The 11,067-nt window shown below is 36.0% G+C and overlaps 2 non-coding genes across 2 annotated transcripts; one reads left to right on the top strand and one right to left on the bottom strand.

The window, feature by feature from the left end:
- Nucleotides 1-3,146: 3,146 nt before the first annotated feature.
- Nucleotides 3,147-3,230, bottom strand: Trnal-cag. Its single transcript has one exon. It is a non-coding gene; the product is annotated as a tRNA-Leu (tRNA).
- A 7,393-nt stretch (nucleotides 3,231-10,623) lies between these two features.
- On the top strand, nucleotides 10,624-10,741 carry LOC119692085. The gene has a single exon (XR_005254127.2). It is a non-coding gene; the product is annotated as a U5 spliceosomal RNA (small nuclear RNA).
- The last annotated feature ends 326 nt before the right edge of the window (nucleotides 10,742-11,067 follow it).

Below are 11,067 nucleotides of genomic sequence, written 5' to 3'. Positions count from 1 at the left end.
CACTTCATCTCCCTTCTACATCCCAAAAGACCTCAACTCGACCACCCATGTCTTCCTACGCCAGGACATGGTGCGCAAACCTCTGCAGCCTCCATACACTGGCCCGCACAAGGTCATCGAGCGTCAGCCCAAGTACTTCACCATAGAAGTGAAGGGCAAGCCAGTGAACGTGTCAGTCGACAGGCTGAAGCCAGCTCACCTGATGAGGGAAGTCCCATGCAAGACTCCTGATCCCGCACCTCCTGCACCACCAGTAGAGGAGAAGCGGTCGCGCGCTGGAAGAAGAATCCGGTTCCCCGACTACTATCGACCGTAGTTACGGTCTGGCCGGGGGGAATGTGTGGCGTGTCCGCCACGCCCGCGATCAAAATCGCTCCGCTCATGCCTATAGTGGCAACCTCAGAGCACATCGATGCATCCCCGCTACCGCGCTAAGACCATCAGAGGGCTTTATTATCGCGCACGCATAACATCGGTTCCTCAATTTATTTGTACCAAATATTGTAATCCTTTATCTATAATATAACTTAATTATCGTAATCTTTTCTTTAATTTAAAACTCCAAACATAGCTATTAAATTTCAAAGTTAACTAAACCTAGGATAGGATTAGGTATAAATTCTTTTGTATGGTAGTTCGCCCTCGGCTACCTACAGATTATTAAATATAAATAAATAAATATGTGGGGACATCTCACACACGGCCATCCGACCCCAAGCTAGGCAGAACCTGAGTTATGGGTGTCGGACAGCTGATATATCTACACAAATACATAGATAGATAGATACTAAATATAAATACCAACACCCAAGACCCGAGTACAAATATCTGTGTTTAAGCAAATATCTGCCCCAGCCGGGAATCGAACCCGGGACCTTCGGCTCAGTAGTCAGGGTCACTAACCACTACGCCATTCGGTCGTCTAGTATTACTATTATACTATGATGATTTACTACAAAATAAATGTATAAATATGTATCACACGATCAGTAGAACAAGAGCAATGTCACAGATACGGTGAATTTAAATTAACTTAAAATCAGGCACCTTGTCCATCCCACTTCGTCCCATTTTAGCCATGAGTTTAAAATTAATAGCTTCAATTCAATAAAAAAATATGTCTATAGAAACGCTAAATACAAAAGTACTTAAAAATATTATGTAAGTACCTACCTAACTTCTTCAAATGCTTACGATGATGTGACCATGATATTTAAACTCTTAGTAAAGGCATAATTATAATAATATAACTTGTAAAGGGCAGCTAAATCTATGATTGGAATCGATAGTTGGCAAAGCCATGGACCAATAGTATTATATTAATTTATGGTGAAGTCATTCTCAGTTACCTATTATACTTACTGATTTCGCAAGATGTAATCGCCCCATACCCTCATTTAGATGCATCAGTTTAGGGCTTAGGATTATCCTTAAATGTTATCTATTTCGATGCAATAAATAGTTAATTAACCTATGGTAAACTTTCGTAGGCGTTTCTGCCTACACTGTTAATACTAAGGGAATAGAGGGATTTCGTTTCATAATACTGTGACTTTTCGTATTTCCCTCAATGATTTCAAAAGAACGCAGTAATATAAATGTCAATGATTTCCCTCAATTTAGATCTAGCTGTAAGTATATCTATTTTTACTTATTTAAAGAAACTTTGTTAGTTACGAGACTATTAGACTGTTGGTATCAGAAGTTAAACTTTTTTCACGACCTTTCATAATAATGTATACATAAGTATACATACTTACTAACGAACGAGCAATGAAAATGTTCCACCTGCCATTGCCATTGCATTTCATTGCAATTCTGTACTAATAAACAAAAAAATATCATTAAATGTATACTTATATTGCTCGTCAAAACTGAATCACCGTCGATTGGCTACTATACTTTCGCAACACCCTGTATAACTATTTAGAATCAAAATCTATGTAAGTTCAGTAAGTTGTAACATTGAACATCGATACAAATTCCACTTAAACAACTATTGGAGCTAGAATTAACTAGTTCCAAGAAATACTTGTGCTCCTTGTTGAAAATTTAAGACCTACTTTAGCATTGAATTAGACAGTGTAGGCTACTACGAATAGGTACCTAACAGGAAATATAGTTTTATTGCTAGCGAGATCTTGATTGATAGGGCTATTATTGTAATAGTGAAAAGTTATTGTTCTGCTGGCTTTTCCTGACTTTATATGATATACAGGGGTTGCAAATATGACATATTAAATGTTGGTATGTGTATAATAAATAAAACCGGCCAAGTGCGAGTCGGGCTCGCGCACAAAGGGTTCCGTAGCTTAAATCAACCTATCTCAAAAACTATAAGAGATACTTTGATCAAACCAAAAATCGTTGAAAGAGTTAATTAGCATGCATCACCTCTATTTTTTTTAGAATTTTATACCCCGTAGTTATAAAAATAGAGGGGGGGGGACATACTTTTTACGACTTTGAGAGCTGATATCTCAAAAACCGTTCACTTTAAGAAAAATGTTTTTTAGAAAACTTTATATCATTTTAAAAGACCTTTCCATTGATACCCCACACGGGTATGTACATCGAAAAAAAAAATTTCATCCCTCAGTTACATGTATGGGGGGCCCCACCCCCAATTCTTTTTTTTACTATTTAGTGTCATATTTTTGTAGCGGTTCATACAACACATATTCCCATCAAATTTCATCACTGTAGTACTTATAGTTTCCGAGTAAATCGGCTGTGACAGACGGACAGACGGACAGACGGACAGACGGACATGACGAAACTATAAGGGTTCCGTTTTTGCCATTTTGGCTACGGAACCCTAAAAATGATATTCCTAGTCTTTCACCACATTACATTAATTTATGACTAAAGTTTTTTTTTCTTTGAGTTGGTCACAGAATATGTATAGGTATTTATTGAAATAAAATTTCACTTACTTAATATTATTAAAAAAAAAAACTATTACATACCTAAGCCCCACTTGCACAAACATATTAAATCTAGATTTAGTGTCAAATCTCGATTTTATAAACGTCAATCCATATAAAATTTGACACTAAATCGAGATTTAACACTAAATCTAGATTTAATATGTTTCTGCAAGTGGCCCTAAGTCTTTAATGTGTTTTTAAAAAAGCAAAAGTATTTGTCAGAAGTGGGATTCGAACCCACGCCCACAGAAGTGGACTGCGACCTGAACGCAGCGCCTTAGACCGCTCGGCCATCCTGACATGACAGCTCATTGCGAAATAAGCGTATCTACCGTATAACTAGCTACTGTATGTATAAATAAGCCGATGACGTCACACGCGGTCGACCGTGATTGAAAATGGGGATAGGTAATGTATTGAGTTAAATTCTGTCGGAATTTTGAACTTAAAGCATTTGGAATAAGGGACATTTAGTATAGTATGACCTCATGTATTTATGTATTAGTACTTATAAGATTAGTATAAATTAGGTCGTCCCTGGTTAGCAATATTTATATCTCAAGCTGTTTACAAAATGTATATCTACTTATAAATCTTATTACATACACACGCACTCACGCCTTGTACTAATGTACTCCCTTGCGGGGTAGGCAGAGGTGCATTGCTGCACCCACTTTTCGCCAGAGTGTATGTTAGTCCCAATGTAATAGGGGGCGGGCCTATTGCCATTTTACGGGCACATCCAAGACCCGAGAACAAATATCTGTGTTTAAACAAATATCTGCCCCAGCCGGGAATCGAACCCGGGACCATCGGCTCAGTAGTCAGGGTCACTAACCACTACGCCATTCGGTCGTCTTATTACATTAAATTCATAATAATAATTCATGGGAACTATGATAGACCACGGTACTGCTTTATAAAGATTTATTTTATTGACAAATTGACCTATATCATTCTAATTGAAATAAAAGAAAAATCAGTCACTCAGTTTTGCGAAAGTTTAATAAATAAGTAATGCTAAATAAATATAAATTACTTAATGATTTTAGTCTTACATTAGTTCTATTATTAATTATTATCGTTAATGTAAGCCAGACAACTGTTAGCCACGGATTGTCCAAGGCAAAAAATTAAATACAATACAAGACATCCTATCAGTGACCTAGATTGAAGAAAAAATACTTAGGTAATCTTACTTTAATATAATTTTATTATTCCCTACGGTACCTGTAGTCACATTCGTCAACGTACAGGGATGTTCTTATGCTAAACATAAACATACAGACAGACAACAGATAGAGTATTAAAATAATATCAACCTTTTATTATTCTGCAATGTCGGTTTATGTTTCACTATGGAGGATGTCGGTACAGACGGACAAAAGTGAACTGGTTTCGAGTCAAAACTGTGAATTTTATATTATTAATAAATTGGAAAATATGTTGGTGTTATAAAACGTAAGAAATGAGTTTATCTATACAATGAGTGTACTTTTCTCTAATAGATAGGTACCTAGCTTGCATCTCTTAGACGGATCAGGTTAATTTGCCCCAGACTGAAAATATTATACTTAAATAAAAATATTATGGAATCAGCATCACTTAATTTAGAATGATACACAATAGATAGAGACCCTATATATAAATGAATGTTGAATACCTCTGAGGTATTTATGCTAAAATAATAAAAATAAGGTATTTCTACCGATATTCACGCCCATCTATCTTCATCCAACTGTACTAAATGCATTGCTAAACAGTTTTGCATGGAGATTCGCGTCACGCGTGGCAAATCATACCCTGCGTGTGCACATACTAATAACAATATGTGTATCATTGTCAATGAACGAAACAAAAGAGAAATGCTATGGATGCGCTATTGTTTAAAGGTATTTTGTTCTCGGGTCTTGGATGTAGGTACTAAAGTGTGTTTTATAATCTGAGATGATGTCATCTTCGTCGTATCCGACAACAGCGACACTTGCTACGCTACAATCTGTTATGTGCTCTTATGTGGCTGGCAAGTCCGAACTTCGTCTTGAACACCCTGTCACACTGAGCACAGTAGAGCTGTCCTATTCTCAGAAGACACGCCCTAAGCCCTCCTACATCTATACATACAACAGAATCTGAGATACTAAAAAAATTGTGGACAAATTGTGAACGTTGGCGGGACAATCGACTGTTGATGAACCGTTCACAATTTGTCAATTTAGTATCTGAGATTAAAAAACAGACTTTAGGTACCTACCCATCTTCTTGTTAGCGTGCTGATGAAACAGCAGAAGAGCTGGAAAAGCTTTTTTTGTCATCGTGAAAGAATTTGCATTCAAATAAATTGTCTGCCGCTGACTACACATGGTTCACCGGACGTATAATTATGTCAATACGTTAGTTTAAGGTTTAAGCTTAGGAAGGCAGATTAGACCTAGGGGATATGCACAAAGGTTCTCTTCGAGAGAGCCAAGTGGAGACACTACCTAACATCGCCACAAACAGTGCCATAGAATAGCCTCATCCAAACTCACTCTTTAATCAACCATCGTTTGTCAATCCGTGTCCTACAAAGGGTTTCTGGCGCCGCACTAACTATTGCTCTAGTCCTGTGACATGCGATCACCTAATCACTTCCTTTATGGGTCCTCAATGGTCTCGTAGTAACGGTATTGGACTGGACCATCACAGAATACAGAACAGCTAGCGTACCACGAGTCCACTACCGAACGTTATAGCAATCAATAATAATCTGCCCCCAAGGGCGTACCTAGGATTTCAGCTAGGGGGGGGGCAGCTCATACCTGATCCGGAGGTGATGGTCGGTCGGGTTATATTGAAACATTATATATAAAAGAATATTAAATCAAAATATCTGACTAAAAAGAAAAGATACTTTGTTTCCAACACTTCATATTGGGCACAGTAAGTAACACGTTTTTAATTCCCACTTGGCAGGAAAATTTACGTTTATTTTATCTTCTAGGGGGGGGGGGGGGTAATGACGCAATAAGGCAATGTATTGCGTCTGTCTTGCGTTCTCTAAATTTTAAAAATCATAACTTCTATTCAAAAACGATTTTACAAAAAGTTAAAATACATAAATGTTCATCAAGATTACGGCCTTTTTTAGAACCTAGCACTAAAAACTAAGTAGGTACCCAGAATGTACGCGCGTACCCAGACGCAATACATTGCCTTTCAAGAGTGGCACCACTCTCACAGATGTTTGAAAAACGATGCTGGATTGTTCATAGCAATCATAGTATCAGAACTATTCAGAACCTAGCGGTAGTATAATTACACTATATCCCCAAAATTCATAGACCGTATTTTAAGGTTAGAAAACGTTTCGTTCGTATTCGTAGAATATTTATACTGTACGACGACCGAATGGCGTGGTGGTTAGTGACCCTGACTACTGAGCCGATGGTCCCGGGTTCGATTCCCGGCTGGGGCAGATATTTGTTTAAACACAGATATTTGTTCTCGGGTCTTGGATGTGCCCGTAAAATGGCAATAGGCCCGCCCCCTATTACATTGGGACTAACATAACACTCTGGCGAAAAGTGGGTGCAGCAATGCACCTCTGCCTACCCCGCAAGGGAGTACATTAGTACAAGGCGTGAGTGCGTGTTTATTTTTTTATTTTTTATTTATACTGTATGTTTTTTATTCATCAAAAGTGTGTACTTGTAGTACCTACCTAGATGGCGGAAGGAGCTATTTTTATTTAAAACATACACTACGCTATCACTTAGAATCCACGAAATCCTACATTTTACAGTTTATAAAGGTACAGTCGCCAACACAAAGCGCTCGGAGAATCGAAGCCTCGATCGAATACATTGCAGCTATGATTAAAACAAAAGAGGCGTGCCCGAATAACTTCTCTTACTAACAAGCTGTCAAAGATACACCGCTGTTGAGGGAATGTGGACTTTAAGGGGAAGGATTAAGGTTTAGTTTCGAGTGATGGGTAGTGAGGCAAGTTGCAAGCGCAATGCAGCTGGTAAGAAAATGTAATAAATGTCGGTAAACGCCTTCACCTGCACAGTTGGCAAAAAAAATACGAGCTTAAAAACTTTTTTTTTACTACCGAAGAAAAAGGCTTGTTATAAATTTTACGTGTTTGACTGCGATGAATAGCAAAACGGCGCTTAGCCGTGCGTTTTAATCTTCGGATACTTTATAAAAATATTCACATCAACTATAATTATAGAAAATTATCACGGAAAATTTCAGAATGCACGGAGAAAAATTTGTTATTATTATATCTTTAAAAATATATTAATAGTACTTTTGCAACTACGACGGTTGCTGACCGGGAATCAAACCCTGACAACAGTCTTGCACCACTTTTGCACTTTTCAATCACCTTTTACATTATTCTTCTGACGGTACCCTTCACAGGACATCGTGAGATGGTGTGGCTGATATCTCTATATTGCTCTGTACAATTACATTATTAACAACCCGGTACAAACGCGATGACAGCACAAATATTAAATGTCTTTACATTTCATACATATTCATTTGGTCGACTCTTCAACTCGACTGTACTTATAGACGACAGAAGAATGGATGGACAGTGGAAATCGGAAACTTATGGACTGACCTATTAATAAGATACCTACATAAGTACACATAGGTATTCAATACACACACACACACGCACTCACGCCTTGTACTAATGTACTCCCTTGCGGGGTAGGCAGAGGTGCATTGCTGCACCCACTTTTCGCCAGAGTGTTATGTTAGTCCCAATATAATAGGCCCGCCGCCTATTGTCATTCGGGCACATCCAAGACCCGAGAACAAAATAATATCTGTGTTTAAATAAATATCTGCCCCAGACGGGAATCGAACCCGGTATTCAATAGGGAGGTTTCAATAATAATAATTACACTAATAAGCTAATGTTATTTTCTTTCATTTGTTTATTTTATTACATAAAAAAATAAGCTGTGTGTGCGTGTGCACCTTTTAAAGCGATTGAGCGTTTGGTTCTCTCTTATGTATCTCGTATGAATAGTAATTTTTGACAATAGTATCGTTTAATAGCACTTCTGTCCTCGACTGTATCATTTCCCAGCCTATGAAGTCATAACTCTCCTAGTTAAGTTGTTTGCTTATCGACTGAACCCGTGATTTGTTCCCGGCGCCGCGGGCAACTCTTTACTTCTGTACCATTGGCGCTAGGTATTTGTGTTTTCTTCCGGTAGAAATCAGACTTTTACAGTGGAAGATGTATTGGCACAGTCTAAAGTATATTTGTAACATGGAAAATTTGCTTTTACGTTTTGAAATTGCTGAATTCACTTTGACGCCATCGCCAATCAACCACCAATAGTTAATATTAAAAAAGAGCGTTGGTAGCTCAGTCGGGTAAGCACTAGGGCATGCAATGCACCGCAATACCGGTATTGCGTAATACCGGGATCGCGGACAAAATCCACGCTTTTTCAATACCGGTATTGAAGTAATACCGGAATCGGACATTTTCAAGCGATTAAGATATAAGTTAGCCTTGTGCTCCTATATACTATGAAAGTGCACTTGTTTTCAACCGTTACATGCGGTTTTTGGCCTTTGGAAACCTACTTGTTGTCCATGCGTTCCAAAATTTTAACTCTAATACTCAATTCTCGTAAAAAATATTACATAATACAGAATTTGATTGCTTTTTCTTGTTGTATTTTGCCCTTTACGACCTTTAAACATAGTATAATATGCCATTTATAACAAGGAAGTCTAATAACGGTATTAATACCGGGATCCCGGTATTGAGTTCTAATACCGGAACTCAATACCGGTAATGAAAATATTACCGGTATTGCATGCCCTAGTAAGCACCCGCTTCTCACACCAGAGATGCGGGTTCGAATCCCGGCGCTGACATGTACCAATGACTTATTTTAATTAACTTAAGTACAATGTATACCATCGCTCTTACGGTGAAGGAAAACATCGTGAGGAAACCTGCATATCTAGATCTAACACATCTAGATAATATGTAAACCCACCAACCCGCAGTGGACCAGCGTGGTGGGAAATGGTCTAAGCTTAGGAAGACAGTTTAGACCTTGGGTATATGCACAAAGGTTCCACTGCCAGGTACTTACACCCCCACAGAGAATAAAATAGAATATAAAAAAAACTAAGAAAATTGGTTCAACCGTTTACGATAACACCATATAGGTCGGTGGTTACATATCCCAATTAATTAATATAAATACAATAACCATCACAAATAACGACCTATATTTTTGCGGAATGAGGTGAGATAAAATCGAAGACGCATTCTAACTGTACCTAGACCCACAAAAAGACATAATATCTACAGGTGAACTGTTTTTAAACCAACTTAAGATGTCAAACGCATTTCAAAGGAAAATAAAACAAAAGAAGTGCGAAGACTCGAGATAATTCGGCGCCAACCATCATAAAAGGTGACAGCGAAGAAAAAAGCGAAGTTGATTCTTAAGATTAATCTTATTTTTTTAAGGGTTCTCCATATATTATATTACGTATTACTTCACTTAAAAAAAAAACTTTATTTGCAAGAAATGAAAAATGGAAAAGAATTTAGAGCCAAAATATTGTAGGATCTGATTCTTGTTGGCAATTTTATTCAACATTTATATTAGCATTAGAATTACGTACCTACTACTATTTTTTTTATAATAAGTGCTGCAAAAAGTAGGTGTCTCGCTTGCGAGTCATTTCTCACTATCTAATGATAAAAAAATATTAGCACAAAAACTTTTTATTATTTTATGAGTGAACCCAAGATAAGTTTTTTTTGCTCAGCAAAAATATGGTTTGGATTACTCACTTTGATATTTGAGACAACTAACTTGAGGTAACTTAATACTTTAATGGTTTGAAAAGTAAGTAGTTAGTACAATATTAATTAGTCTGTCTTTGTTTTTTTTGAATGTAGAAAACAATAAATATGTTATATAATATTATCATAGGAAATATTTCAAAATGCCTGTTTAAATTGCGCATATAAGATGCCTATGTGTGATTTCTAGCACACTTATAAAATATAATAAGTAATACTTAAGTATATCTATTTTTAACCATACTTATGGCCTTGTAGGTTTCCACAATAACAAACTTTATGGATTTCTATCAATAGTAATATATAGGTAGGTATGTCAGTGATTTCTATAAATTATTTGTGATGTTCCTTTGTAACTGGTTAAGTAAGCAATTATATAAATTTTATGTAATTTAAATATTCTAAAGTAAAGTTTTGTTTTCAATTCTATTACTTCTACAGATTTCAATAAAATTATAACACATTAAAAAGTATTATTTTATATATTTATAGGTTATGCTTAAGATAAAATTATAAAAAAAATATATATATAATAGGTGGGTAACTATAATTTTTATTTGCTAGTGTTGCGTCTAAACACATTTGTAACCATTTTTTTTAAGTTTTACAAAAATATACATATGAGTAGTATAAGTAATGTTTAAAAATATTTTTTTATATAAATATAACCTCAGTTATTAAATATATTAAGCAATTTTTAATGTCTTTTTTGCGTATAAATAAATAAAAGAAACCCACCATTAGTTCACAGTAAGCCCGCAAGATGTCTCTGTACGACCAATTTCTACATCGCGGTATGGTTTGTTTTAACAGAACCATACATACTGTGAGGAGCGTGTTACATCGTCACTCTGGTTTCCCTTCAAAACGTATAAATCTTTCGCCTTTTACTAAAGATTTCCGTGGAGGGGAACACTCAAATGAGTCTAACTCATATTTTTGACAACTCTGTTTCGGCAGAGTTTATATTAAACTAATATAATAATATATAATTAGCTGATGTGAAATCTATAATACATTTAATTTTTATCTTGTTTGAACTCATGTAATTTATTATTATATAACATTATTAATATAATCCGTTTCAATTAAACTGATTTATTTATGAAACTTATAGTAATGTTTATATTATTTATATCACAGTAAAGTTTTAGTAAAAAAATATTTGGCTAGAGTTAGAGTTACCTATTTTTCTGTTCTATCTTTACCCTGTACTTTGTTTATCCTTGAACAATATAGGTACTATATGAAAGAAATAATATAAAAAAAAACTTACTTGATAAACAAATA

This window comes from Plutella xylostella, chromosome 28 (assembly GCF_932276165.1).
Source record: "Plutella xylostella chromosome 28, ilPluXylo3.1, whole genome shotgun sequence".
Classification (NCBI taxonomy): Eukaryota; Metazoa; Arthropoda; class Insecta; order Lepidoptera; family Plutellidae; genus Plutella; species Plutella xylostella.
This window is presented reverse-complemented; position numbering and strand designations above follow the sequence as displayed.